At 46.1% G+C, this 26,892-nt stretch overlaps 1 long non-coding RNA gene across 1 annotated transcript; it reads right to left on the reverse strand.

Annotated features, from left to right (window-relative positions):
* Positions 1–24,126: 24,126 nt before the first annotated feature.
* Positions 24,127–26,677, reverse strand: LOC116571014. Its single transcript, XR_004277653.1, has 3 exons — positions 25,905–26,677; positions 25,398–25,789; positions 24,127–25,279 (listed from the first exon to the last, which is right to left on the reverse strand). It is a non-coding gene; the product is annotated as an uncharacterized LOC116571014 (long non-coding RNA).
* Between the last annotated feature and the right edge of the window lie 215 nt (positions 26,678–26,892).

Consider the following 26,892-nt stretch of genomic DNA (forward strand, 5'->3'; position numbering starts at 1 on the left):
TTTATTTGGATTATGATTTTTTGCGTCTTTGTGTGTCTTGTGATTCTGTGTGGGGTTTGGGCATAAAAAACAAACAAACAAAAACAAACAAACAAACAAACAAAAACAAACAAAACAAAACAAAACAAAAACAGCTGCCTCTCTCTGTCTTACAGAGTGGCTTCATACACGGGAGACCCCACCAATGGCTAGAGATTCTCTGTGACCTTTTTGGAGGCATTTCCCCATCTCGGTCACCGCAGCTAATGCCAGGTAAACAGGTGGTCTCTGTTCTCAGGATCCCGCGATCTCTTGCCCCACCTGGTGACCGTGTGTGGTACCGCAGCATCTCTGATGAGCTGTGGGGACACCTCTGTCCTCAGGGTCCCCCACCTGGCGTCCCAATTCTCCCTCTGTTCCCTTTGGCTCTGCAAGCCAAGTGAGATGGAAACCAGTTCCTGTGCCAGGGCCCAAATATCCTACACACGGATGCACGTGATATTCTGTTTTCATCCTGAGAGAAAACCAGGAGTTAGGGGTTTTCTCCCAATTGTGCGGCATGATTCCAGGAAGGAGGGAGACCAGGGCAGGCGCGTACGTGGACTCTGTCACCTGCTTCTCTGTTGTTGCTCTCCTGGGGTGCCCAGCCGCCTCTCTGGTGCTGGAGGCTCTCACAAGGACACGTACGCTAAGTTGCTCTGTCTACTGATGCGAACCCACAGTTTTATTCTGTTAATGTCTGTATTACTTTTTGTATTTCTTACGATTGCTTCTAATGGGATTTGTTTCCGCTATCCTGTCCTGTTATGTGAATTCTTGTAAGTTTATTTTTTTCTTTTATAAATCGCACTCTGTTTATTTTATTTTCTGCATTTAGGGGAGGTTTATATTCCAATTTTGTTCTTCAGATAGATCTCTCTAACTTACTCAGATGCATTGTTGTTTTTTCCAGGAACTTCAAAAGCTTATAAATGTCTCAAGTCTCACCCGGAACGGATTCCTTCATTAAGCTCAAGCTCTCTCCTTTCTCTCCTACTACTCACCAGACGATGATTTTCCTTTTCGCAACATTTTAGTTCTGGGTCTCTTTTATTTTAAAGTGACCTGGCCATTTTAGAATAGTTGCCTACAAACTTGTTTGACTCTAAATACCTATCAATTAAAAAAAATCACAGTCATTAATTAATAAATTATATGCTAATGCTTTTTATAAACACACTAAACTAAACACCATAAACCACTCTCAAATAGTAGAAATGAAAATCAGATTATAACTATGAGTTAGATGCTTTTCTTTCTAAGTCCAGCGATTTCTTTCCTGCTACCCTAGGATGCAGAGACCACTTTGCAAGGCTCAGTAAACTTCCCCTGACTTTGAAGGTATCATTTTCTTAAATATGTGATTCTTATCTCATTTCTTTGAGAATGTTTTCATCTTTTTCCTGAAATATCTCCCTTCAAGGGTGTTTTCAACGACAGGTTCAAATACAGTTTCCCACACCTTTCGGTCTGCGTGACTGAAAATGTTTTATTCTATGTCTACATTTAGCCGGTAGCTTAACTAGCTAATGGATTATATAATAAACTACATGTCATATTGCTGCTGAGAATTCTGATGTCAACCTGAATTTTCTATTTTTTCCTTTGCCCTTATCTCAGGAAGCTTTCTGAATTCTTTCTATAGTTGTACTTTTAAAGTTTCTGGTCCTATGTGTTATTTTTTGTAATCATTGTGAAGTTTTATAAGAAGAGAAAAATAGGCCACTGAAAGGACAAAATAATAATTTTATGATAGAAAAGTGAGTAAGAATATGACTAGACAATTTTCAGGAGAGTAACAACAACTGTCTAAAACAATTGAAAATATATTTTGACTCATCTGTAACTAGCAAAATGCAAATTAAAGTAGTTAACTTTCTCTATCATAATGGCAAGAATCTTTAAAGTAAAAAGTTCTGCCATGGTCGAGGACGGGATAAACCTTTGCTTATGTGCTTATTTTTTGTGAGGATAAATTAATGGGATTGTATTGGAAGATTACTGAGTATAAATTGAATATAATCCACATGGCCCTTGAATTAGCAATTATACCTTTATATCCATCTCACAAAAATAAATTTACACTAACAATGTATATACATAGTACCCAAAAAACTCAGATGGATTACAGATCTAAAACCCTAAAACTTAGAAAAAGTACAGGAATAAATCTATGTGACTTTTGTTTAGGCCAAGCTTTCAGATGTGACACCAAAACACACATAATAAAAGAAAAAAATAAATCAAACTTCATCAAAAACATATTTTGAAGAAATGGAATGCTGTGAAGGCTACACCTTGAAAATACGGTAAGTGAAAGAATCCAGACAGAAAAAAGGCACATACTGTATAACCCCATTTATATAAAATGTCTGGAATAGAAAAACCTCTAGAGATGGAAAGTGGACGGATGTTTGCATGGGTCTAGAGGGCTTGGGGGAAATAAGGAGTGATGGCTGATTGATTACCAGGCTTATTTCCGGTTTGATTAAAATGTTCTATGATTTATAGTCATGATGGTCTACAACTCTGAATATGCTAAAAATCATTGAGTTGAACACTTCAAATGGCAAAATTATATGTTATGTAAACTAAATATCAATAAAAGATACAAGAATGTCTTTTATCCTGTTAATATGTGTGTTTTTTTTCCAGATATTAGGAAACTCTGACACTAAGGGCACTTGTATTTATCATCGTTACACCCTTCTGGGGAGCTGACTCTTCTATCATTATAATGTCCTTCCTTGTGTCTTGCAACGATTTTGGGCTTCAAGTCAATTTGGTCTGATGCAAACCTGGCCGTCCCTGTTCTTTGGTTACGGCTGGAAAGAATATCTTTGTTTCTTCTTTCCCTTTCGGCTCATCTGTGTCTGTGGATCCGAAGTGAGGCTGCTGTGTCCACGGGTACTTGGATCCTTTTCTTTTTCAATCCATTCACCTAAGTTGATGAACAGATTAAAAGGGACCTAGGTCTGTTTCCACTAGAGAATTTAATCCATTTACATTTAAAGTAATCCACGATAGGCAAGGACTTACTGTTGCCATTTTGTGCTTCTCTATGTCTCGCCACTGTTTTTGTCCCTGTTTTCCTCTCTCCCTCGATTCTTTTGTGTTTCACCAGCTTTCTACGGTGTCATGCTTGGATTCCCTTTTCATATCCTGTGTGTATCTCCTACAGATATTTTCTTGGTAGTTATGTTGGGGATTACATCAAACATCTCAAAATCCTAACACTTAATTTTAAACTGATGACAATTTCAGTCATGCACAAAAATTCAACTCCTTTACATATCTGCATCTCTCCGCTTTATGTTGTTAGTATCACAAATTACATGGGTTTGTAATGTGTATCTGCTAACACAGATTTACAGTTATTTTTTTGTGCCTTTGTCCTCTAAATTCTATACCAGAACTAAGAGTGATCTGTATACCAACACACCAATCCTACTGGATTCTGTATTTGTCTATGTACTACCTTTACCTGAAAAATGTACATTTTTAAAGCTGCCTAACATCCTTTCATTTTAACTGGGAAAGCACCTTTAGCATTTCTTGTAGATGCGTTTCATTGAAAACTACTTCAATGCTTATTTATCTGGAAACTTCTTAATTTCTCCTTCAGTTTTGAAGGATAATTTTGCCAGATACTGCATTCATTTTTGGCAGTTTTTCTTTTCTTCAGCACTTTGAATATATTATCCCACTCTTTCTGATCTGCAAAATTTCTGCTGCAAAATCCACTTATAATTTTCTAGGAGCTCAATTATATGTGATGAATCACTTCTCTCTTGCTTGAAAAGATTTTCTCTGCATTGGTGACTTTTGACAGTTTGATTATAATGCATCTCAGTGTGGATGTCTGGGTTTATCCTGGTTGGATTTCATTGTGATTCTGGAATTTGTCTATTTCATTCCTCAAACTTGGAAAGTTTGGGGCCATTATTTCTTAACATAGGCTTCTTCCCTTTCCCTCTCCCTTGTCCTGTGACTCCCATAACACACGAACTGGTTTTATTAATGATGCACCACTAAGCTCTCTTCCTGTTTGTCTCTCTTTCTTTCTTTCTTTCTTTCTTTCTTTCTTTCTTTCTTTCTTCTTTTCAATTTGGCTTCTCTGACTCAATAACTTCAACTGACCTGTCTTTAGGATCGCTGACTCTCCCTTATGCTTCTGACCGATCCAGCATCTCTCTAGCATATTTTTCAATTCTCATATTCTTCAGCTCCAGATTATCTGCTTAGTTCTATTTTATGGCTTTTATCTCCTTGTTGGCATTCTCATTTTGTTCATGTATCACTTTCCCAAATTCCTTTAGTTGTCTGTAGTCTCTTTCACCTCATTAAGACTATTTAAGTTGTTATTTTGAATTCTTTGTCAGGTAATTCATAAATCTCTGGTTTTTTAGAGTTGGTTTCTAGAAATCGATCTTGTTTCTTCGATTGGAACAAATGAAATAGTTCTTCATATGTCTTCCAGTTTTTGCTGAGATTTGGGCATTGATAAGACAGCCACCTCCTCCGTCTTTACAGCCTGTCTTCGTCTATGGGAAAACCTTCACTAGTTGGCCTGCATAAAGTTTCTGAGGGACTCTCAAGCCTATCCTGAGATGTGTTTTCTTGGGGCTTATGGTGTGATTCCCCAGCCAAAGAGGCTTACCCATGCTTCTTCTCAGGATCTCCTGTCTCTTATTCCCCTGTGTCTGTCTGCTGTGCTACATCCTCTTTGGTGCTGTAACCAGCTCTGGCACTTGACATTTGTTATCAGTGACTTCCAGTCTGGCATCCAAACCATGCTGGTTCTCCAAAACAGGTGAGACAGAATCCAGTCCCTCAGGAGTCCCCTTTCAAATCCAGAACGTTGGATACATTCTCCTGTGTCCCTCTGGAGGAAGAAACCAGGATTTTTTTGTTTGTTTGTTTGTTTAGTTTTGTTTCCTCAATGGAGCTGCACTGTACAGGGGAGCAGGAGAGGTTGGGGTGGACAAAATGCAATGCATTTTCTTACCTGCTTCTCTTAGCTTTATACTGTCCTAGGTGCTGCAGCCTCTGAAGTGACCTCTGGAGATCTCACAAAGGCAACTTGGTCCATACATTGCTGTGAAGTCTGTGCCTGTATAAGAGGACACAACCTTGGGGCTTCCTATTCTGTCACCTTAATAACATCCTTCTTTAATATTGAGTTTTAAGAGTTCCTTGTGTTCTGGACACTAGTATTCTGTCAAATATGTGGTTACAAATATCCATAGCTTGTCTTTCCATCTTCTTAAGAGAATATTTCACAGTGAAAAAGTTATAAATTTGGGGCACATCTGACATCGATTTTTACTTTCATGGTTCATGCCCTTGGCGTTGGGTCTAAGGCAGTCTTTGACCAGCTCTACGTCCTGCAGGTTTCTTCCATATTTTCTCTAAAATATCTACAGCTTTTAATTTTACATTTCAATTCATGATCCTGTTTAAGGTTTTTTTGTTTGTATAAAATGTGAGAATAAGGCTGAGTTTATTTTATTATTATCATTATTTTGTTGTTAAGATGTCTAATTATCACAGCACCATTTGTTGAAAGGTTATATTCCCTTCAGATTGTTTTTATGCTTTTTCCAAAAATTGCTTGGACATATTGTGTGGGAATATTTATAGGTTCTCTTCTGTTCTATTGAACCCAGTGCCTATCATTATTCATCCGTACCACAAAATCTTGATCATTAAAGCTACGTGACACATCTTGAAATTGCATAGACCAATATATTCCACTTCATTCTTCTTTTTCAGAATTCTTTCAGTGATTCTAGTTCCTTTAACTGTTAAAATTCCTTTAGCTATTCTAGTATTCTGTAAAAATTTTAGAATAATGTCTAGGTCTACAAAAACCCCCCAAAAAAACAAAAAAAACAAGACCTTGCAGAGATTTTAGTCAGCATTGCATGAAACCTGTATATCCCTTTGGAAGAGAACTGGTATCCTTACTATGTTGCATCTTCCAAAATTGAAGAATGTTCTGTGTCCCCATTTATCTTACTGATTTCTTTAATCAGCATTGTGTCATTTTTTTATTTAGGATTTTTTGTTTTAGATATTTTTTAGATTTATACGGGAGCACTTTTTTCATTGTTTATTGATGATAAATAGTATTGTGTTTCTAACTTCAATGTCTGTGTATCCACTGCTAGTACATAGATTTCTATGATGTTTGTGTTTACCTTGAATCCTGAGATCTTTATGGCCTTCTAGTCCACGGGATTTATTCCCTAGGATTTTCTTATAGATGACCGTGTCATTGGAAATAAGCACAGTTCTGTTCTCCCCTTCTAGATGTGTGTGCTTTTTTGTTTTCTGGTGCCTTTGGCAGAAATAGAGTGATTGTTGGTTCAGATTGTTCTGTCTTGTCAGGCTGTCCTCTTCACGTTCCTCTGGCTGGAGAGAGCAAGACTTTGTGCAAGACAGAGAGGCGGAAGGAAAGCCCACGGGACTCAGCTCTGTATCTTCTTGGATCCCTTCATTCCGACTCGTCTGCCTTCTGCGGACGCACTTTCAGAGTATGCGTATGTTTACTTTACGTACAATCACAAGACTTTTCATTTGTATTTAATGGGAAGAATAGGGGAAAATACACATAGTCTATAATCCCAGCAGCACCATTTTTGAAAACATTATGAAAATATTACTCTTAATTATATATCTCACAGGCCCAGTTAAGTTAGGATAAATTTTTTTTAAGTTAAAACAACCACAACTGAAACAAATTACTTGATTTCCTAATTGTTTAGGAAATGACACCTCAGAATTGTGTACCATAGATTAGGGCCCAGAGAGGTGGCCCTGCCTCACATTTACTTACTGGAAGGACAGACCCTTTCTCAGAGAAGGAAACCATCTTGGGGGAAAACCACATACTCAGCTCGGTTCTGAAGCTTAGGCAGCTAGAGGAGATGAGACACTGTTTATAACCTGGAATTTATTTCCAAGAGGATTTGCTTCCCCACAAGCTCCTGGGACCCTGCCTGAGAATTTCAGAGAGGCTGCAGGGGAACCTGGAAAGAACCCGGTTCTGGCCATGTAGACACGCATCCAAAGCCTCTGGGTTCGGCTTCTTCCCTCGTGGAGGGTGGCTCAAAGGTGGAAAAGAGGCTTTCTTCTCAGCATGGTCACAGGGCATCAAATTATTTGGAGGAAGAGAGGTTTTGCCCTTTGGCATTGCCCATTCCCCCTCCTGCATGGGTTTGGAAGGACGGTCTGGAGCTGTGGCCCTCGTGACCCTCAGGGCAGAACCATGTGGTGACACGAAGACAGGAGGAAGGGCCTGGTGGTCCGGCGTCTGGCGGTGGCATGCTCTCTGTTCTGGGGCAGCTTATACTGGTTTCCCCCAATCTCTGACAACGTCCTTAGCGTCAGTACAGCCATGGACTGGCTTGGCCTGGATCTTTAACCGGCTTTGAGCGCCTTCCACTGGCCTGTGCTGTGGTTTATGTCCCCTGCGTCCCACGTCATGCTAGGCCACTCCAGCTGACGGTGTGGGGCTCCATTTTTTTAGACAATGCTTTCTTGACGATACTAGTCCTATTTCTAAAAGTGTCTTCCGCTCTCTCTAGCCAATGGCTCTGCATGTTTTAATGTGCACCATTTCTTCGCGTGCCGCAACCCCTTCCGCTTTTCTTTTCTAAAGAGCGGCTGTCCTTTCAGACAGGACCTCTGTCACCTGCGGTGCCGGCCCCTGTCTGTCCACCGCCGCTGCATAGCTCGGGCCACGCGTCCCTTCCAGCCCACCTTCTCCTGTCGGCAGGAGTCCATTTACAGGCGCTGTTCAAAGGAGAAAGAGGAGCTTTGCGGCCCCCCGGGCTGCTCCTGCTGCTCCGCGGGCGAGGTCGCGGGCACTAGTCTTTGTACGTCCCTCAAGCCTCTTGTGCTCCTGGTTCTCTTCCTAGGGAGCGTCCCGGTGGCACCTGCAGTTCCGCACCGCGGAGAGTCTCCACCTCCTCTCTGCTCTGCACGGTGCAGGGGCCTGGCTGGGAGCGGCTGGAAAGCAGCCCCGGGCAAACAGCAGGTCGCCGTCCTGAGGGAGTCGGGATTGGGAGTGTGGAGCTCCCATTTGTGTCCACACGCCCGGCCTCCCGACGAAGCCGACGAAGAGGAGGAGCCGCCCTGCCCCACTCTGGGCCGGTGCTGTGCTCCTTTAATGTCCACGTCGACCCCAGCCCGCTGTTTGTACCGCGCAGTTCATGGCCACCCGCTTTGGTCCGCGTGTCCCACCCGGCGGCACGTGAAAGCACGTCCGAGGGACGCCTGCTGAAAGCCTCTCTGGGAGACCCCAGGTCACCTCCAGGCTGAGAAACACTGGCATCCCAGGGCATGGGAACGCTTGCCGGATTGTGGCGGTCTTCCCTGCCCGGCTTCTCTTTCAGCGTCATAAACCTTAATGAGCTTTATGCCCTCACGATTGTTTTAGAGGAAGGCCGGACATCCGGCATCCCCAGCTGCCAGCCGGGGCCCCCTTTAGAGCAGGACTGACCTTCTGTTCAGGTCCTAACCGGCCACTCTCTGCCGAGTCTCTCAGCGTCAAACATCACACGTTTGTGTGGCGATTCTGTGGATGGCACTTGGTGAAACCAAACGGGAGTGAAGGCTCTACAGGAAGGTGACCCGGAAACACAATGGGGAAGGAGTCAGAGCTGTCCTGGGGTGAACGCCGGAAAAAAACGGCAGGGAAGAGATTAGCCAAGAGCCACTTTCTCTGTGCCCGTCTGTTGGGTCTGTTTCCCTAATTCTTAATATTTCCTAAGCTACGTATGAACTGGCATGCCATGTTTTTGGCAATTAAATGTCAGGAGGTATTCAGGATTATGATCCACGGGCAACACATTCTTTGGGAGGATTTGTGCAAACATGACCTACAAGCACAGACAAGGACACCACCGTCCTCTGAGATCAGAGCCAAGGCCTTGGGAGTTGTGAAGTGGGCAAGCCCTCCTGGTCCCCGGCTGGGGCTCTATCCATCTGCTCTCATCCATAAGCTGCCTTGGGGCCTAGAAATCATATTCCTGTGCTCTGGGAGAGCAGAAGGAGCACGGCCCAAACCAAGACTTGGATTTTCTGACTTTAGGCAATACACACTATGTGTATTGTGCAATGAGTGGTCCAATCTCCGTTCAAGGTCTCCAAGCACTGAGAGAGGGAGAAAACCCTGGCTCTCCCCGACCTTCCTTAGCCAGGTCTCAGCATCTGGTGCATTTCCCATTTCCATGAATAGTGACGGGGTCTGGAAGGCAAACATGTGTGAGACTGACCACATCTGGTTCTGCCTTCTTCCGTTCTGACTTAAAATGTGTGCACACTGCATCTCCTCCTGTCGTGAACCTGTCTTCTGGCACATCACAGATAATTCTAGAATTCTCTCCATGTTCAGAATATTCACCAGTACTACCTTCCTTTTTATCGGTTGTGCATTTTCATGGTGGGCTTCCATTGTGGAGGGTTTGGGTCCTTGGAGAGAACACTTGGGACTAGTTAGTTGAACCTTTGGGATTGATCTTGGATTTTATCCCAAATGGAATTTTCATGTCTCATGTCTCATGTTTTCATGTCTCATGTCTGAGGAAAACTTTGACCCAAGGAAAATTATAATTATTGCTACTCGTGTTTTAACTAATACTGACCTTGTTAAATTTTGGATAAAGAACTTTTTAATGTTCACAATAACATTTACCTTCAACTAACAGTTCATTTTATAATCCGCTTAAAAAAAAAACTATGAAAACTTTCACTTTATGTGACATAAACAAAAAACATATGTGTTTATGTGACATAAACAAAAGTAAAACCACAAAGTTAACACGTCTGGTTGTCTGAAGACCTCCAATCACCTAAGTCAACTTACACATCTAACAAAAACCTTTTCTTAATCAGCTCTTATGATGCTAAGAAATCACACCTATGATATAGGGAGCTGCTCTGAACACCATATAGACACACAGCACAAAGGAGCACCATGACTAACAAGCAAGTTGTCTCTGCACCATACAACGTGTCACCCGCGGCAGCATGGAGGCTCTTGCTTCTGTATCCTGGCTCCCAAATTCCACTCACCCCAGCCTGGCAAAGAGGGGTCCCCAGAGCCACCGAGGGAACATAGTAGGCGATCAGCTGGGGACTGTGGATCAACACCTGAAGACTTGTGAGAAAAATATCCAGGATTATTTGCCCTGACTGGCTTTCAGGGGATTAGTTCTTACTTGTGACAGGATGTTTCAGACTTCTGTGTTTTCTTATAGCAGCATGCACTGTCTTCTTCTAGTTTTCCCCCCTTCTTCTGAAAGCACTTACATGCATCTTATCATAACGTCTTTTTAACTTTGTTTCCTGATGAAGACGATGCTATCTGCACTGTGGCAGAGGCTGGCTGGTCTCCAAAACCACTTCCTGTGCTCTCACTGCACAATAGCCCGTGCTAATTCCTTCTCCTGCAGCTAGGTGTGGCCATGTGAGCAACTGCCCGCCCTGGACGGGAGCAGAACTGATGTGTTCACGTCCAGCAGCCCTCTCTTTGGCTGAGAGGGAATGTCGCTCTGTGCAGCCGTACTGACAGAGGCGAAGAGCATCAGCCTGGCTCCTTGCATGACCAGGAGGAGAGAGCCGACTTGTCTCTCTGAAACCCGCTTTCCACTGGTATGTGAGAAAGGAATACACCTGTTGCAGTGTATTTTAACCCACAGAAAGCTGGGGGGCTCCCGCTGACCGCAGCAGGGCCTGCTCTAAGTAACACACTCTGAACAGAGCTCAACTAGACCCTTGGTGCTTGATCTGCATGGATGTGTGTGGCCATTGGCCAAAAACTTAATGCAGCCTACACGTGGCTTGAGCTGGTCCATATGCAGTATTTCTGTAAATCGGAAATCCTGTCCACCTGCTCTTGAGGTTGTCCATGACTGTTGATCTTTTAAAATCTCATTACCATCTCGTGACTTTCATGGCATGATTTTTCTACTTGTATCGCTTAAATGGTTTGAACGTGGGAGAGTAATAAGTCGGAAGCTTCTTTGCTCATTCCAGCAAGACGCTGGATATCTTTTGAGCCACTTTTTTTTTTTTTTTAAAGATTTTATGTATTTATCTGACAGACAGAGATCACAAGTAGGCAGAGAGGCAGGCAGAGAGAGAGGAGGAATCAGGCTCCCTGTTGAGCAGAGAGCCCGATGCGGGACTCGATCCCAGGACCCTGGGATCATGACCTGAGCCGAAGGCAGAGGCTTTAACCCACTGAGCCACTCAGGCACCCCTCTTTCGAGCCACTCTTAATCCTGGCAACAAAAAGATGTCTAGTCTCCACTTGCCATTTTCTGTCTATTGAAACGACAATAGTCCTTTCTAGAAAGCTACGGTGTTCTTTTAACAGAAGCAAACATCAGGTGTCTTCTCTTGATCACAGATAGTGACTAATATCCTTTCTCTGTCATTACAGAGGCAAAGTTAGAAATGACATATGTTTTCAAGGACAGGAGTTCACCTTCATGTTTCTGTTTGAACACCTCATTTTCAAAGTTTTATCTGTCTTGTAGGCCCACAAAGTACTTTGAATGTATTTGTCTCATTGTCTGAACCTCTTTTGCGGATGACATCCCCCTAGCAAATTTATTATAACATACTATGTGCTGCCATAAGAAGCCATGCACTCCCACTGTAAAACCGTCTCAAGCTTCTAAATTATACTCCCTTTACTCTAAAAACTTTAGTTTATTTCTCTACCTCTGGTTCTATAATCCTTTCTTGATAACTATAACTAGAGTCTCTATCATGTTTCTCTAAAAATGCTCAGCAAGGGCGCCTGGGTGGCTCAGTGGGTTAAGCCGCTGCCTTCGGCTCAGGTCATGATCTCAGGGTCCTGGGATCGAGTCCCGCATCGGGCTCTCTGCTCAGCAGGGAGCCTGCTTCCTCCTCTCTCTCTCTGCCTGCCTCTCTGCCTACTTGTGATCTCTGTCAAATAAATAAATAAATAAAATCTTTAAAAAAAAAATAAAAATGCTCAGCAAAAGACTCCAAATTCTTATCACCAAACGGGGAAAAATCATCACTGCATATTCGTGAGGATTTCTCTGAGAACATGCACAGTACTAAAAATATGAAGCGTATTTCTAGAGGTTTGAAAATCTCATTAGAAACTGAACAGTTGCCTTTTTTCAAATCACTTTTAAAATATGAAGTCTTGGTTTTGGATTATTGAATGGAGGGCGTAGGAAGTGACTACCCCTCCACCAAGATTGTGGAGTTAAAATGCTCTTTTCTGATTTAGACTTTGTCATACCAGACTGATGGGTTCTTGGAGGGAGCACAATGCGTCACAAACGCCGGGAAGAACCTGTTCTCATGAGAATGATGCTCTCATTTCGGGGACGTTACCGGGGACACTTGTGAAAAGTTAACAAAAAGAGTCTTTCCTTCTCAAAGACATCAACCTTTTTATTCTTTTTTCCTTTTCTCATTTAGCATGCCAGTAACCATCGACAGGAAAATCGCAGAAATGTGGACAGAACATACTCACTTCATGTCAGGTCTCCAGGTACCTGTGCAAAGTCTGTAGTCAAAAAATGGGACCAGCACGCTAACTCGAAGAAGTCAGTCAAATGTAAGGGGAGCTCTGATACCTGATAAAGTCGGACCCACATGGGATATTGCAATGGGAGCTTAAACAACAGAAAAGGGCACCTCCAAGGTTCCAGCTAGTTCCAATAGGACGAGTACTATTTATGTGGAATACAGCCCCTTCTATTTAAGCCCACTTTTGAGTGCAGAAAGAAAGAGAAGTTATTAGAACAAAGAACCAGAGTCTGGTTTCTTAGCTAGAGGGGGGATGGATCATGCTTTCTTCACAGATGAAATCTGGCCCCCAAACAGGATTTATTCATGGGGAGAGGGGAACTTCAAGCAGGAATAATGGTGAAATATCATCTGGAAGAAAATCCGGTTAAAGCGTCTACTCTCTGTGCTGACAAGTCCTTTCCATACGCCGTTGAGAGGTGAGGAAAGCTTCTGTCTTGTACTTAAGTCTCGCGTTTACAAGGAGTTGTACGGTACTGAGGAATATGTTCATGCCACATTCTTACGTTCTGGAAATCAGAAGGAGGCGGATTTCAAGTATTTCACGGCAACGTTGGCATGGTTCCATGAGTGGGGTGGAGAAATACTGCCCAGGACAAACCGGGGACACTGGGAATCTGAGGAATCTGCGTTTGGAAACCCACATACACCCCGGCCATCCCTGCTGTTCTTAATGGAAGATACGGGAGTGGCGTGAGGCTCTGGCCGCACACACGGGAAGAGGCTGCTGGGTTGCTCGCGTTGCCATGCCGCCGGAGGAGGTGGACTCACCCAGGACAGTTCACTAAAAAACAAAACAAAAAGCATTTGTAACAGCAAAATATTAAAAATCCTAAGGGCTTAATCACTTTCCACCAGACTTTACGGAGTATTTTTCCTTTCTTCCTGCATAAGAATTTCAGTTAGTAGCAGAGTCAGCCTGGGGTTTTTATCCACAGCATTTCTTCCCACTACGAGTCCCAAATGCAAATGCCCGTAAGGACCACTGTTGCCTGTGACAGGAACGGACCTCAAGCAGCTCGAGAATGGCATCCCTGGAGTGAGTCACGCACGGATTAGAGAGTACGGTTAAAGCTGTGACCGGGGATCCTTCCTGGGCACGTTTTTTCTGTTCTCCTTCTGAGTATAACCAAACTCCACTGTCCCTCACATATCCTGCTACAGTGTCAGGGGCCTCTGGTCCTCCTGCCTGGAGAGCCCCCCACATCACTGTGCCGGCTGACATGCTCTGACAACGTAAGTGAGCACGCTCCCCTCAGCTTCGTGCCTTCCAAGACATTGCACGTCGTGACCACTGGTAATTCTCCTGATTCTGACCCAGATCATTTTCCTTTGGGACAATCAGTAAATGATGCAAGTATATTCAACCTGGATACACTCAAAATTCAAAGACAGGGGTTTCCCACGTTCGTTCCCCCCGTCCTGCTGAAACATGACGGCCTTCACACGTGCACGGCTGCACCGCACGCACACCCACACACCGGCTCCTTCAGGGGGCTCCTGGAGAGGTGACACCCCTTTCTTGATTCTCTTATTTCTCTTTCTTATCTGGCTGTGATCTGTGTATTTTCTATTTCTTTCATCTTTCAAAGTGATGTTCAGCCTTTGATGAAGTATTTTTCTCCCCGAACATCCTTACTTTGATTCATGTTCATGTCTTTACTTTCTCCGTAGCCTGGAACTTCTATTAAGAAGACATTTCTAGCATAAAAAGTAATTCCTGCTGGCAGTAGACTTGAAAGGATTTTAGAACTCCTCACTGAGTTTGATGAAATGTGAATAAAAATTAAGGGTTCATTTTCCTCCACTTAGAAATCTTGCTCTTCTGTAAATAGAAGGCAATCAGCAGCCATCAGTCGGCGTGGCAGATAACCTCCATATTTATAAAAGTTTCAGAGACATTAGAGCCAATCCTGAAAGATGTTCTAGAGGAACTCAGTTAAGGATATATGTACTTTTTGGTCTGGCTATTTTCTATTTTTCAGTAATTTCTTTTCCTATTTAGCACTTTCACGACGTCTTCAACAGCTTCCTGTTTCTACAGGAAACTAGGTGACTTTTACTTCATCTTAGAATGGTGGTCCATATCAGCTTTCTGCTAGAGAAGTCATGAAATGCAGAGCAGTGGGGTATGAAGCAGGGTGTGAGTCACAGAGCATGTCCTCACCAGTAACTTTGTTCTTGAAAGTGACTATGTCTAAATCTAAAATGAGCCCAAACAAATAAAGGTGGTTTGGATAGGATCTACTAATAAATACTACACACACACACACACACACACACACACACACACACATCTCTTTGGGCCACAGTACCTTAATTTCTAGACCTTTTGTATTACACTTTGTTGGTGTTGTCTTTCCTGGTGGACTGGCAAAGCCTAGGGCTTCGCTTTGGGTCTGATTTTATATAAGGAAACTCAGCAGAGCAGCACGTAGACAGCTTCTGGCCACAGACTGAACTCTGAGGCATAAGGGAGCCGAAGGACTATTCACACTTGCAGCTGGGGAGGCCGTCCTGAGTTGTGGAAGCGGCGATTCTGGTAAGCTGCCTGCTGAACACTCCCTGGGTCTGTTCTCCCAGGAAAGTCTCTTGACAACGCGTGTCTCTTACCACCTCTGTGTGGCTGTTGGGGATTCTTTTTCTCTTACGGGTGGCTCCAGATTTTGTGGGGCCTGCATTTACCAGCATCCACAGTCTTATTCAGCCTGGGGAATCAATAGGCCTTACTTTTGCGTGACTTTCTTCTTTCAAGGGTATCACACAGGATCTGATGTGGCTGTGTCCCATTGCGATCTGTGTGGCTCGTATTTGGGACACTCATGTCACCGTCACTCACACACGTTGACTCCAGAGGATAGGAAGCAAAATTTTTCCTCTCATTTAAAATGGATGATTAATACTCCTTTTTGAATTGTGATTTGAGATATTTTGCATCTTCAGTCTGGCTATCTTTCCATTTAAGCATAACACTTTGGGTTCTCTGATCCAAACGTTGTTATTATTCTCAAGTCACAATTAAATGTTTATTCTCTAATCATGAGAAAGATTGCTTCTCAAGGTCAAGCATGGAATCATGCCGTGTATGTTTTCCGTGGCTTCATCTGTTTGAAGGAATCAGTTGACAAGCAGAACACGGTGAAATAGTGGTGGGGGGTCGGGGGAGATGAAGCATCTGTTTCTACATCAAATGTTAACATCTAGACTTCCCCAGAAAAAGGACAATGAGATCTTGAAGCGTATGGTCTTGGGAGACACCTCAGAATTCCCAACTTGACGCCACCCATAAGCAGCTTTACCTGCACTTAATTCCTATTAGCTAGGGTGTATCCATATTATTTATGTAGACAACATTCATTATTTTATAGTTTAGTTATCATCAAACTGCAATAAATATGTTAAGACTTTATATATGCAGCTCCCTTTAATGTGGCTATACACCCAGTGCCCATAGGACGTAATCATCTGTCAATGCCATTTCATTTCCATAACAGAAGAATCTTCAAGGTCATGATTTCTGTGCTGGTTCATTGGGCACTTCTTAAAAAATTCCTGGAACTTGATCCTGCCTGGTAGTAAATGTGCATAAACAAAGATGATGTTTGATACTCCCTTAACAATACTGATGTTTCCAGAACTCTTCTTTGATTTATCCCTTCACCAGAGGACAACACGGAAGTCTGTCATAGTCTCCTGTTATTTGGAGACTATCTATCTATCTATCTATCTATATATATAAGAGTGAGGTTCCAACAGAGAAAACCATGATTATGTAGTCTCATATATAATCACCTGTTGATGGTTCAATAAAATTGAGAGACCTCGGCACAAATCAGTTACCATGATGAAATTGCCTAGAACGAAAAAATGACAATAGAGCTTGCATTTGGTCACACACATAACCTTTCTTATATGTAAGAACCCATTTAATTTTCCAATAACCTTAGGAGATAGATTCTTAGGAGATAGATTCTTAGGAGATAGATTTTTATCATTTTACACGTCAGGAAAAGTGTTGTAGGGCCACGGACATGCGGCCAGGCGGAGGAGGAGGAGAGAATGCAAACCCGGCGGGAGTCCTGTCTCTCTGAATGTGTGAGAGGTTTTCCCTAAGTTGGCCAAGAAATGCATGTTCATGACCAAAGGCATTTCAAACGAGTGACACACTCAATATAATAATAATTAAAAAGAAAAGAAAAATCTTTGTTTTAAGGAGCATTTCGAAGTGTTTTTATTTCTCCTATGTACTTCCAGTGACATAGTTTTACACATGCAAATAAGACAGTAGAGTGAAGTATTCAAAATCTTAAAACATCACCAACCTAGAATTTGATGCCCTCCAAAACTGCCCTTCAGAAATGAGGGAGAAATGAAGACTTCCTCAGAAAAACAGGAATTTAGGGGTTTCAATTGGCATATCCTTTCTTTCAAAGAAACATTAAAAGATGTTTTCAGAGAGAAGGAAACTGATTTAGTTCGGAAACTTGGCTCTGCCTAAAGGAAGGCATCAGAGCATGAATCAATGAAGGTCGAAGCGTATCTTTCATCTCTCTTACTGATTATCTGATCTGAAGCGAAGCTGTTCGGTTACAGTACCAATGGTAGCGCTCTCTAGGTGACCATAGCGTTGGGTGAGTGAAATGAGAGGCACCGGCCACTAGGGACGAAGGAGCAAGTGGGTCACGTTCTGTCACAAGACACCGCCCACGCGTGAAGCAGTGTTATGCTATTTGAAGGTGGATTTAAATTGTTTAAAAATGCATATGTCATATGCTCTGAGGCAAAACCATGAACACTTATTTTTACAGAAGAAGTATAATTGATAGACTAAGGGCGGGGATGGAGGTCTATCAAATCTGGGTTAGAATCAGAAAAGGCAGGAAAAGGGGAGAGCCGAAGAGAACAGGAAACATTGACACATTAGTCCGAGTATGTCGAGCGTCCGGTGTCAGTGGGCGACATGGGTGGGACGCCACGAAGACGCCATTCAAGGGCAACACAGAGCATTGCACGCAAGCATTAGGAAAGAAGAAAAACCTGAGATCAATAACCCAAGATGTCACCTTAAGAAACAAACAAACAAACAAAAAAGAACAACTTAAGCCTAAAGCAAGAAGAAAATTTTAATAGATTTTATTTATTTACTTGACAGAGATCACAAGTAGGCAGAGAGGCAGGCAGAGAGAGAGGAGGAAGCAGCTTCCCTGCTGAGCAGAGAGCCCGATGCGCGACTCGATCCCAGGACCCTGAGATCATGACCTGAGCCGAAGGCAGAGGCTTAACCCACTGAGCCACCCAGGTGGCCCAAGAAAATAAATTTTTAAGGTTAGATTGGATGTCAATGAAATTAAAAATAGGAAAACAATAGATTGAGAGCAAAAGCAAGAAGTTCCTTCTTGCATTGGATGTTGAGGTCGGGGAGGGAATTCATACACTTGTGTTTGCTAAATCTTGCCCACATGAATACCCCTTTCCAGGTGTTTTATGGAAAAACCCAAAAGCACGTGAGGCAGGCACGTGGGATTGCTGTGTGTAGCCCCGGGTTAGTCGGCGGAGTCGGACGGGCTCCCTTTCAAATCCTCTGCCATCTCTTTCTTCATTGGGGCAATTATTTAATTTCTGCAAGATGCAGTTTCCCTACTGCCAGAAACAGGTAACATGAGCAATATTGGCTTGTCCTAGGAATCACGTGCAGACACACGGAGCCTTCAACTGCCGAGGAATAGACAGCAGTTGCTATCCTGAATCCAAAAAGAACAAAGCATAGTTCTAAAACATCTACCAAGAGAGAAGTTTTGAGTTTTGTGTTTGCTTGTGCTCCTGTCTCGGCAGATCCCGGCAGATCCCGGCAGATCCCGGCAGATCCCGGCAGATCCCGGCAGATCCCGGCAGATCCCGGCAGATCCCGGCAGATCCCAGCAGATCCCGGCAGATCCCTGCAGATCCGCAGATAGCGTAGAGGAAGGAACTCCCCGCCTTTCGGGGCCGTCACTAGCACGCGGGGCTCCCATTCGATGCCAACTCACGGTGCTGTCCCAGATGACACGCATTTTAAGTTTAAAAGGAAGTGACATGCAAATCTCCTGATATTTTAGGACTCCTCTGGGGGCGGGTTTACGCGAAGTAACACGGGAGAAACCCTGTGAAGAACGGAGGCTTACCGGGTCACACTGCAAAGTGCGGCGTTTCTCAGGGCCACGGGAGTCGGCTGGGACTAAAGCAGAGCCGTGGCCCGAAGGGAGACGGTTCCTGCCTTGGAAACGCCGAGGCTGTGACTACGCCATCACTCCAAGAAGGAATCTCTTTCGTACCTACACAAGTATCCATCCAATAAATATTTTTTAGCTGTTGCCTCTGTGCCAGACACGGTTCCCTAGGGGGCACTGCCACGGCCTCGTCACGCGACCAAAGCCCGCAGGGGTCCGGTGTGCAAGCTGCTTACAAGGACCACGAACAAGTGAACGGTCTCAGAAGTGCCCAGTGTCTCTAAGAAAAAAACGTTTCCTGGGGTCAAGGTCAGTAAAGCGGCGTCTTAACTGAGCAGGCAGAGCGGGGGGTTGCTCTAGCACCTGGGGAGCAGAGATGACTGACACGGGGAAGTGGGCAGAGCCGGGGCCGGCGGGAGGGACCCTCGAGGAGCAGAGGCCGGTTTCGGAGGAGGAGGAGAAAGCCGCCGGGCGAGGGAGAGGCAGACAGCGCGATCCATTCCAGGGGACCACGGAAGGCCGGCGCTGGCGAGCGGGGAAGGTCAGGATAACGTGGTGCAGGTCCACCCGGTTTGCTCCCCATGGAGAAGGGGCAGGGGCTGGTGTGAGCTTCAGGTGCAGGGGACAAGCCAGTGGCCCTTCACACAACAGCCCCAAGGGGTGCGGCTCAAAGGCCAACCTGCCCCCAGCACCAGGGCCCTCCTCACGCCAGCCCCCGTGAGCTCCGTGGGGCAGGGTTCCAGGAGACAGGGAAGGCGACGGACCGTCCGGGCGTGGGCAGCAGAGCAGGGCAAGACCACCTCGTTCATGCATGTCCTGTGTCCACCGTCCTCCCGTCACTTCCACGACACTTCGGTCGGAATCTCCACAGCCTCGGCTCACACCACTCGGGACATGGTGCCTGACACGCTAGACTGTCACCAGAGCCAGGACTGGTGGGCAGGAAAGAGCCACCGGTAGATCCACAGCCTGAAACAGGAAAGTGCCGAAACAAGGAGCCCCACGGACGGTCCTCCTGCCTCCAAGGTGGCTACGGGGCCTCGGAGTAGCATCGCTGAGACAAACTCCCGAAGTCTGCCTGTGACATTTGAACTTCCACGTGGCATCTGTGGCCCCAGGGAGGGGAGTGCTCTCCTTCTGGTCATGGCCTCTGTCTCTGAGGTCGTATCCAGGTGAGTCTGTCACGGGAGAAGAGTCCAGGCCCAGCTTGCAGGGCTGAGACCAAGGATCGGGCTGGACTGTGGCGTCTCCCCCAGGGTGAGCGGCACCTGCAGCTCCTCTGGCTTCCCCCGAAGCCCCCTGTCTGTCCTATGATCTGTCGTCTCCAAATGGCGACAGGCCCCTTAATCTATGTGGAGGTTCTCCCTATCTCAAAAGTAAAATTAACTGCTCAGTGAATTTAAATTTTCTCAAATTTGTAATTATTTTCCTGTAACTGTTTAGCGAGCTGCTGTGTTACAGGACCCTTTAGAAACGTGTCCCTGGTCCCTGCTCCTTCCCCCAAAGCCCTGTTGAGCACTGAGTGGTGAGCACGGTCTCCGCTCGCCGCACCATCGCTCTTGGTCTCCGCTGACCTGGCGTGAGAACCACGTGACTCCATCCTGGTCCAGCTCCAGCCTCTGGATTCAAAGCGCCGGACCCGCCACACCCACATGTCCGGGCCCTCACTTGGGCAACTGCCCGTTTCCCTCGTGTTTCAAGCGAGGGAAGAACAATATGCTAATGATCCGTCTGGGACTCGGGTTCTAAAGCGCTGGTCTCGGGACCTCTCCAAACACTACGTTTTCCTTTTTCCTGAAACTTCATAGTAACACGCATTGAATGAATGATTCATGGCTGAGGAGTTATAGAGACTCGCGTCTGTGTGGTTTGGCAAGGCTCATCTGACCATATTTCAGGAAATACGAAAATGTATGAATCACAACCGCACTCCACGAGGGGCAGCCCGACACCAAGGACTGTGTCGAGAGGCACCAAGAAGGATTAGCGGGTTTTCTCTTAGGCCAGTTAACAGAACTCTTCGCCGCACGTATTATTTCTTGCCGTGTCACACACACCTTGAGTTCTTCCAGCTTCCCCAGCGTTCACCCGCTCGTCCAGTCTAAAGGTCTCTACTTCCATTGCTCCGACCACCAGCCCAGCACCTCTTGCTCCCATCTGACATTTGTCCGCCTCACAGTAAAATGCGTTTGGCAACAAGAACCTAACTCTGTGCGTACGCTACGATTTAGCATGTGCAGTCGAGTCATAAAAAAACAAGATATCAGTATTATCTACAGCAGGCCAAAACTCAGAACAGCTCAAGTGTCCGTGTACCGGCAACAACAAAAAAACTACATCACAGACGGTGGAATGTTTACACCATGAAGTTCTACTTAGCAGCAAAGACCCGTGAACCACAACACAGAGGAACACGAATGCTGGGTGAGCAAAGACAGAGCAGAAGGGTACAGAGCTCACGTTAGCACTGCGAGGTGCAGAGAAGGGAACACTGCTACACTGCTGTACACGGCCAGGGAGCTATGAATGGCGTTAATTTTAGCATGTGGACGTAGGTACCATGAAAGCAAGAGCAGTCCCTTTTTGGGGGAGCAAGCAGCCGTTATAGGGCGGTCTGGGGGGCTGGCAGCGCTCCCTCTCAGCCTGAGGCCGCAGCAGACGCACACACCCAGCAGCCACACTGGAGGTGCTCATGCGCGTCTTGCACACTTTCCCGCTCCCGCGTCCTGACTATGCTCTCACCTGCCCCCACCCCTAGGTGTTCTGCCCATTTCCCCCATCACGGCTCAGAGGACAGGCTGTAGGTGATGCCTAAACTCAACTCTGCTTCTAGCACCTTCCGATTCTCATTTGCAGATAACGAAGACGATATTCCATGAGAAAGCGATCACAATTTCTCAGACAATATTTTAACTTACGGCGGGTCTCTGCTCTTGATGTTTGTCGTGATGCTTCTTGTGGAGGCATGGCCCCCTCTGTCCGCTTGCTTCACAAGCTGGCAGGATACTGAGCAACGGTGGCGAGAACTGGTCTGCTCTGCCGTGCCCAAGAGTGGTTCTCAGACCATTGGCAAGTAAATAGTGACACTTCCCAGCATTCTGGATTCAGGGAACAGATTGCTTCCTTGGCTTCTGAATGTATGAACAAGTGCCAGTCTGCTGAATTAAAAGAAAATATTCAGGTGCCTCCTTGGTGTGTGATATGGGGGGTGCATACACTCAACTCACCTTACCAAGAAAAACCTCCACGGAAGTCACTGCCCAGAGGTACAGACACTGATGGTGTGTCAGTCCAGAACAGTGGAAGTGTCGGGGCTTCAGGGGCATGTTCACCTGAGCTCAAAGACCATGTGACCTTGGGCAAGGGACATGACCTTCCTGACCTCCTATTTTCCTCTTTGTATAATGGATGAAAATGCCCTCCTTGTGTAGCAGCCGTGAGCCCAGACACCTTGCAACGACCCAATCACCACCACCCTCTTTGTATTCCTTCCCTGAGTAATTATTGAGCACAAGGCCGGTGCTTGGTGCAGGGGATGCAGAAACCAGAAATAACCCCTCCTTCAAGTAGCTACATTCTTGTGTTTGGGAACAGAAAGGAATAAGCCATTCATATGTATAATATCTATTTTTTAGAGATTTTATTTATTTATTTGAGAGAGAGAGTGAGCACAGGTTGGGGGACAGGGGGAGAGAGCATCTCAAGCAGACTCCGTGGGGGACCCCGTGGGAGCCCGACATAGGGCTCGATCCCAGGACCTGGAAATCATGATGTGAGTCAAACCAGATAACTTAATTGGTTCAGCCACCCTGCCCTCAAATGCCTAGTATTTTAGAAACTAGTGGGTAAGTGCCATGAGGACAGAGGAAGCCGGAAAGGGAGCAGAACGCGCTGAGTCTGCTGCATGGGGGGCCTCCACGGATAAACGCCGTTTGGACCTCTTGCCAGAGAACAACCTGGTGTTCAGCTGCTGGGGTGCAGTTAACTACAGCCTTTGAGCTGAGGACGCACTTCCCTGGTGGCCCCTGTAGCTGGCTCAGTGTGGCTTTTGTTCTTGGGTCTGGGTATTTCTGTGTAATATGGGATTCTTTGCGTTCAACTGACTATTCACAGGTCAAGATTTTTTGAGAGGTGCTGCAGCCAACGGCTCTGACCGCGACACTCCCCTCTGCTTCTCGCACAGCGTCAGCCGGGCGTGATAGCCGCTGACCCTCCCGCTCTATCCTTCCTCTGCCACAGGTGTGTTCCCTTGCAGGACCCCCATCTTGGGCTCCCAGAGGATGCACCCAGCAAAGGGCTGCCAAGGGAAGGACGATATCTCATTGGGGCTGAGCAGGGACCGTCCCCTGCCCTTCTGGATAGTCGCTGTCATTGGTGGAGAATCTGTGTCCCGCCCACACTTCTGCCCATTTTCCTGTATCGCTGTGGGAACAGAGACTGGTCCATGCTGGCACTAAAAATACACGAAAAATACAGCTGTGCCAGCCACATTACCTTATTCAAGTAGTTTTTGCAGCCCAGAGACTGATTTGCAAATCCCAGGCACCCCTTTTGCTGCACCATAATGGGCTGAAAGACAAGAGGAAAATGATCACAGCTCTCCTGACATCTGCTGCATGGAGTGGAACGTGGCTGTGCTGTCACTAAATCATTTCTTTTTATTTATCAAGTCCTCTTGGTTACGAATGCAGTCGGGCTCGCCTGGCAGCCGCACGGAACTCTGTGAGCGGCGCCTGCCAGCAATTGGTCCGCGGGCTGGTTGGAGGCCCTGCATTACACCAGCCGCGGGCAGGACCCACTGGGGCGGACGCCGAGCCTCCGCGGCGAGCACCGCCAATTCGCCGGCACAAAATTGCGCAGTCCGCCGGAGTGAGAATCCACTCCTAACGGAGTGTCCCACTGTGGAATGGCTCTCAAGTTATTCAAATATGATTGAAATAAAATCCACTTTGTTCTGTTGTGTTTTTCCCCTTCTTTTCATCACAGTCTCAAAACATCCGCAATTCTCCCTGGATTTGTGGCAGGCGCCCTGCCTGTCATGCCATGGGGCCTTACCTGCCGGAGCCGCTGGCCTCCCGTGGCACTCGCCTTTGCCCTCCTGCGCACCCCTCCTGCTGCCCTCCTGCACGGTGCAGAGCGTGTGACGTGACGCCCGTGGAAGAGTCTACACGTCATCCCAGTCCTCCAGAACGTACAGAGCAAAAGTCTGTGTTGGAAGCTGTGCTGCGGGTTACACAAATGACATGACCTGACCCCAGAGAGCAAAGCATTCTCTTCCTGGAAGGGCAGATATTTACTCAAATAATGACGACAATACAATTTTTTTTACTGTAGAAGTACAAGAATAAGGAATCATGTGGTCACGGGAGACCGTGACTTGCCTGGTGGAACCCGAGACGGCTCCCAGACGATACAGGCCGCCTGTCGTCTGCCAACCCTCTCCTTGTGTCCTCCCCAGACGTGTGTTCAACAGCCCCCAGGCTCCCAACGTAGAGCTGCCGTCTATATAGATAAAAGTTCTGGAGCCGACCCACGTGGGTAACACCTGAGCTGGAACTGGAGCCTTGTGGAATGTTCCATACGGCCAAGCAGGGGAAAGTAGCTCAAGGAGCAGGAATCGTCCGTGTGATGATACAGGGGAGCAAAGCGCTTATAAGTCAATCCGGTTTTCATTAAGGTTGGAGTAAAATAAAGTCAAGAATGGCTACTGGGAATGTAGTTAAGGGACAGATGCTGAAGTCCTTTTATTCTACACATTGTATGCCAAGCAAAGGAGTCCCGTCCTAGACACACTGTTTTGGAAAACACTTGTCACATATCCAAAACTCCCCAGGCCTGTTATAAAGGTCACTGATGCTTAGTGTTTTCAGGACCACTGGTGACAACTGAGGACATTGTGTTATTCATTAGAATAAGCAGCTACTCTCTGAACACACTTTGGAAAGGGATCGGAAGCGTTTACTCTCTTAACCCTACATCACACAGAAGAATTTCCTTCATTGGCTTGCGAAGGTATAAAACTTGATTAAGTAGTCAACCCCTTATGTCTTTATTTTATTTCTAAATGTTCCTTCAATGCTTTTAGGGCTAATAGGTCAGTATTCGTTAAAGACGCGGCACATAAATTGACAACCAAGCCCCTGAAAGAGAGTGACGAAGCCCCAGGCACCAGGAAGTACCAAAGCAACAAAACAGAGCCAGTAAGACCATCTGTGGTGCGGCCAATGGCCAGATTCCATGACTCTGGTTTATGCCTGGAACTGTGTGTCTGCACTGAAGTCATCTTGTAGCTGCTGCTTAAGGGGACTTTGTGACGTCATCCGTAAGCCACACAGGAGGGAAATGACAGGAAACGCAGTGACAGTACCGATCCCTGACAGACATGCCGTCGTGGGAACACGCTGGCTCTCAGTGCGAGGGCCTCCCTGGACACGTGTCGTGCTGTACGTACTCACTTGACCGGAAGGCTGCCAAACACAGAACAACGTGTATTAGTCAGCGTTCAGCGCAGAAACCAGAGTCTGCTCCAGCTCGTTGCAGTGGGGAAACATTTACTGCCGAGAAACAAATGCCTCGGATACGCACTGGGAGAGCTGGAGAGACAGACGTTAGAGGAGAGGAAGTTCTCAACCGTCTCTGCAGGGGACGGAATGGGACGTTTGCCCAACAGTCACGTCCTGAACTCACTCCTGGAGAGCACAGCTCCTACCTGGAGGGCGGGTGCTGACGACTTCCCAGCGCCGCTAGGTCGGGGCGACTGTCTGCCGTCCAGTTGCGTATTAGCGCCACAGGTGGAACATTCGGGATTCCAAGAACCGTACCGCTGCAGGAACGGCTACACTTTCCACAGCCAGGAGGCAGCTGCTCCAATCCCACTGCTTCGTGGCAATCCGGGCCACGTCGTTCTGACCCTCTGGCGTCCCGGCTGGATCCGGCACCGTCTGTCCCTGCAGAACATGTGTCCTGTGCCTTGACATCTGCAAAATAAATGATACTGGGGCTCATTTATTCTTAACACAGAAAACACACGTGTGCATGCACACACACAAACACACACACACACACCCCAGATGCTTCCATGACCAAACTTACAGCAGAAACACAAAATCTGTAGAAATGTGGTTTCACTTTCTTCTCCCAGTGGAAGAAATGCATCTTATTGGCTGAGTCTAAATCCCACACAGCACCTCGCTGCGGGGAAGCCTGGAACACGGCCCTGCCGGCGTCCCATCTCTGCAGTTCTAGAAGGAATCACATAAAGACAGAGAAAGAGAGGTCCAACTCCACTGCGCTTCACCCAACACAGCATGTGTAAGAGAAGAAACAACTTGAAGTTTAGATATTACATTAAAAAAAAAAAACCTGTTATTTAAAATTCACTTATGTGTATAATCAATGTAACACTTACAGTTTTGCCATAGGTTTACCTTAGTACGTCAGGGAGTGGAACTGTCTGGCATGACCGCCTCCCCCCACTCCAGCGTGAGCTTGGAGACATCACTGTCATTCTCACAACAAGAAAAACATTCAAAAAACATTTGTTGTTGGAAAACAACAAATCTTGTTAGATCAACCAGTGGATAGAAGGCAAAGTGCTATGCAAACATGAACAGACAGACAGACAGACAACAACAGCTAAACCAAGGACAAGGGGATACAGGGAGTCCTACCAAACAGGGAGCAGATGCTGCCACTGGAGGCCGAGGCTGGCAGGAACACCTACATGGCTAATGGAGTCAGAGGAGACTGGCTGTGAGCTGGCGTGGAACTGAAAAATCCGTGGAGGCCCCCAACTTTCAAAAACACGAAGAAGTCCCTGTGGCAAAGTCTGCAGAGGAACCCCTTTGTCCTCCTGGCAGGGGAAGCAGAAAAGTATCCATGGTGAAACAGGGCCAGAAAGTTCTGCTTTCCCAGGAAGGAGCTTGTCCTCAGGGGGACACACTTGTCTAAAACCTTGTCTGACCCCGAGAAGGGGCGACTGGCTAGCTCAAGGCCCCTCTGGCCTTTCTAGCTCGCATGAGAAGGAAAACAAAGGGCTAAGAAACTCTCCAAAAGTCACAGCCTTGGGACTCAGGCTCAC

This window comes from Mustela erminea, chromosome 12, assembly GCF_009829155.1.
Source record: "Mustela erminea isolate mMusErm1 chromosome 12, mMusErm1.Pri, whole genome shotgun sequence".
Taxonomy (NCBI): Eukaryota; Metazoa; Chordata; class Mammalia; order Carnivora; family Mustelidae; genus Mustela; species Mustela erminea.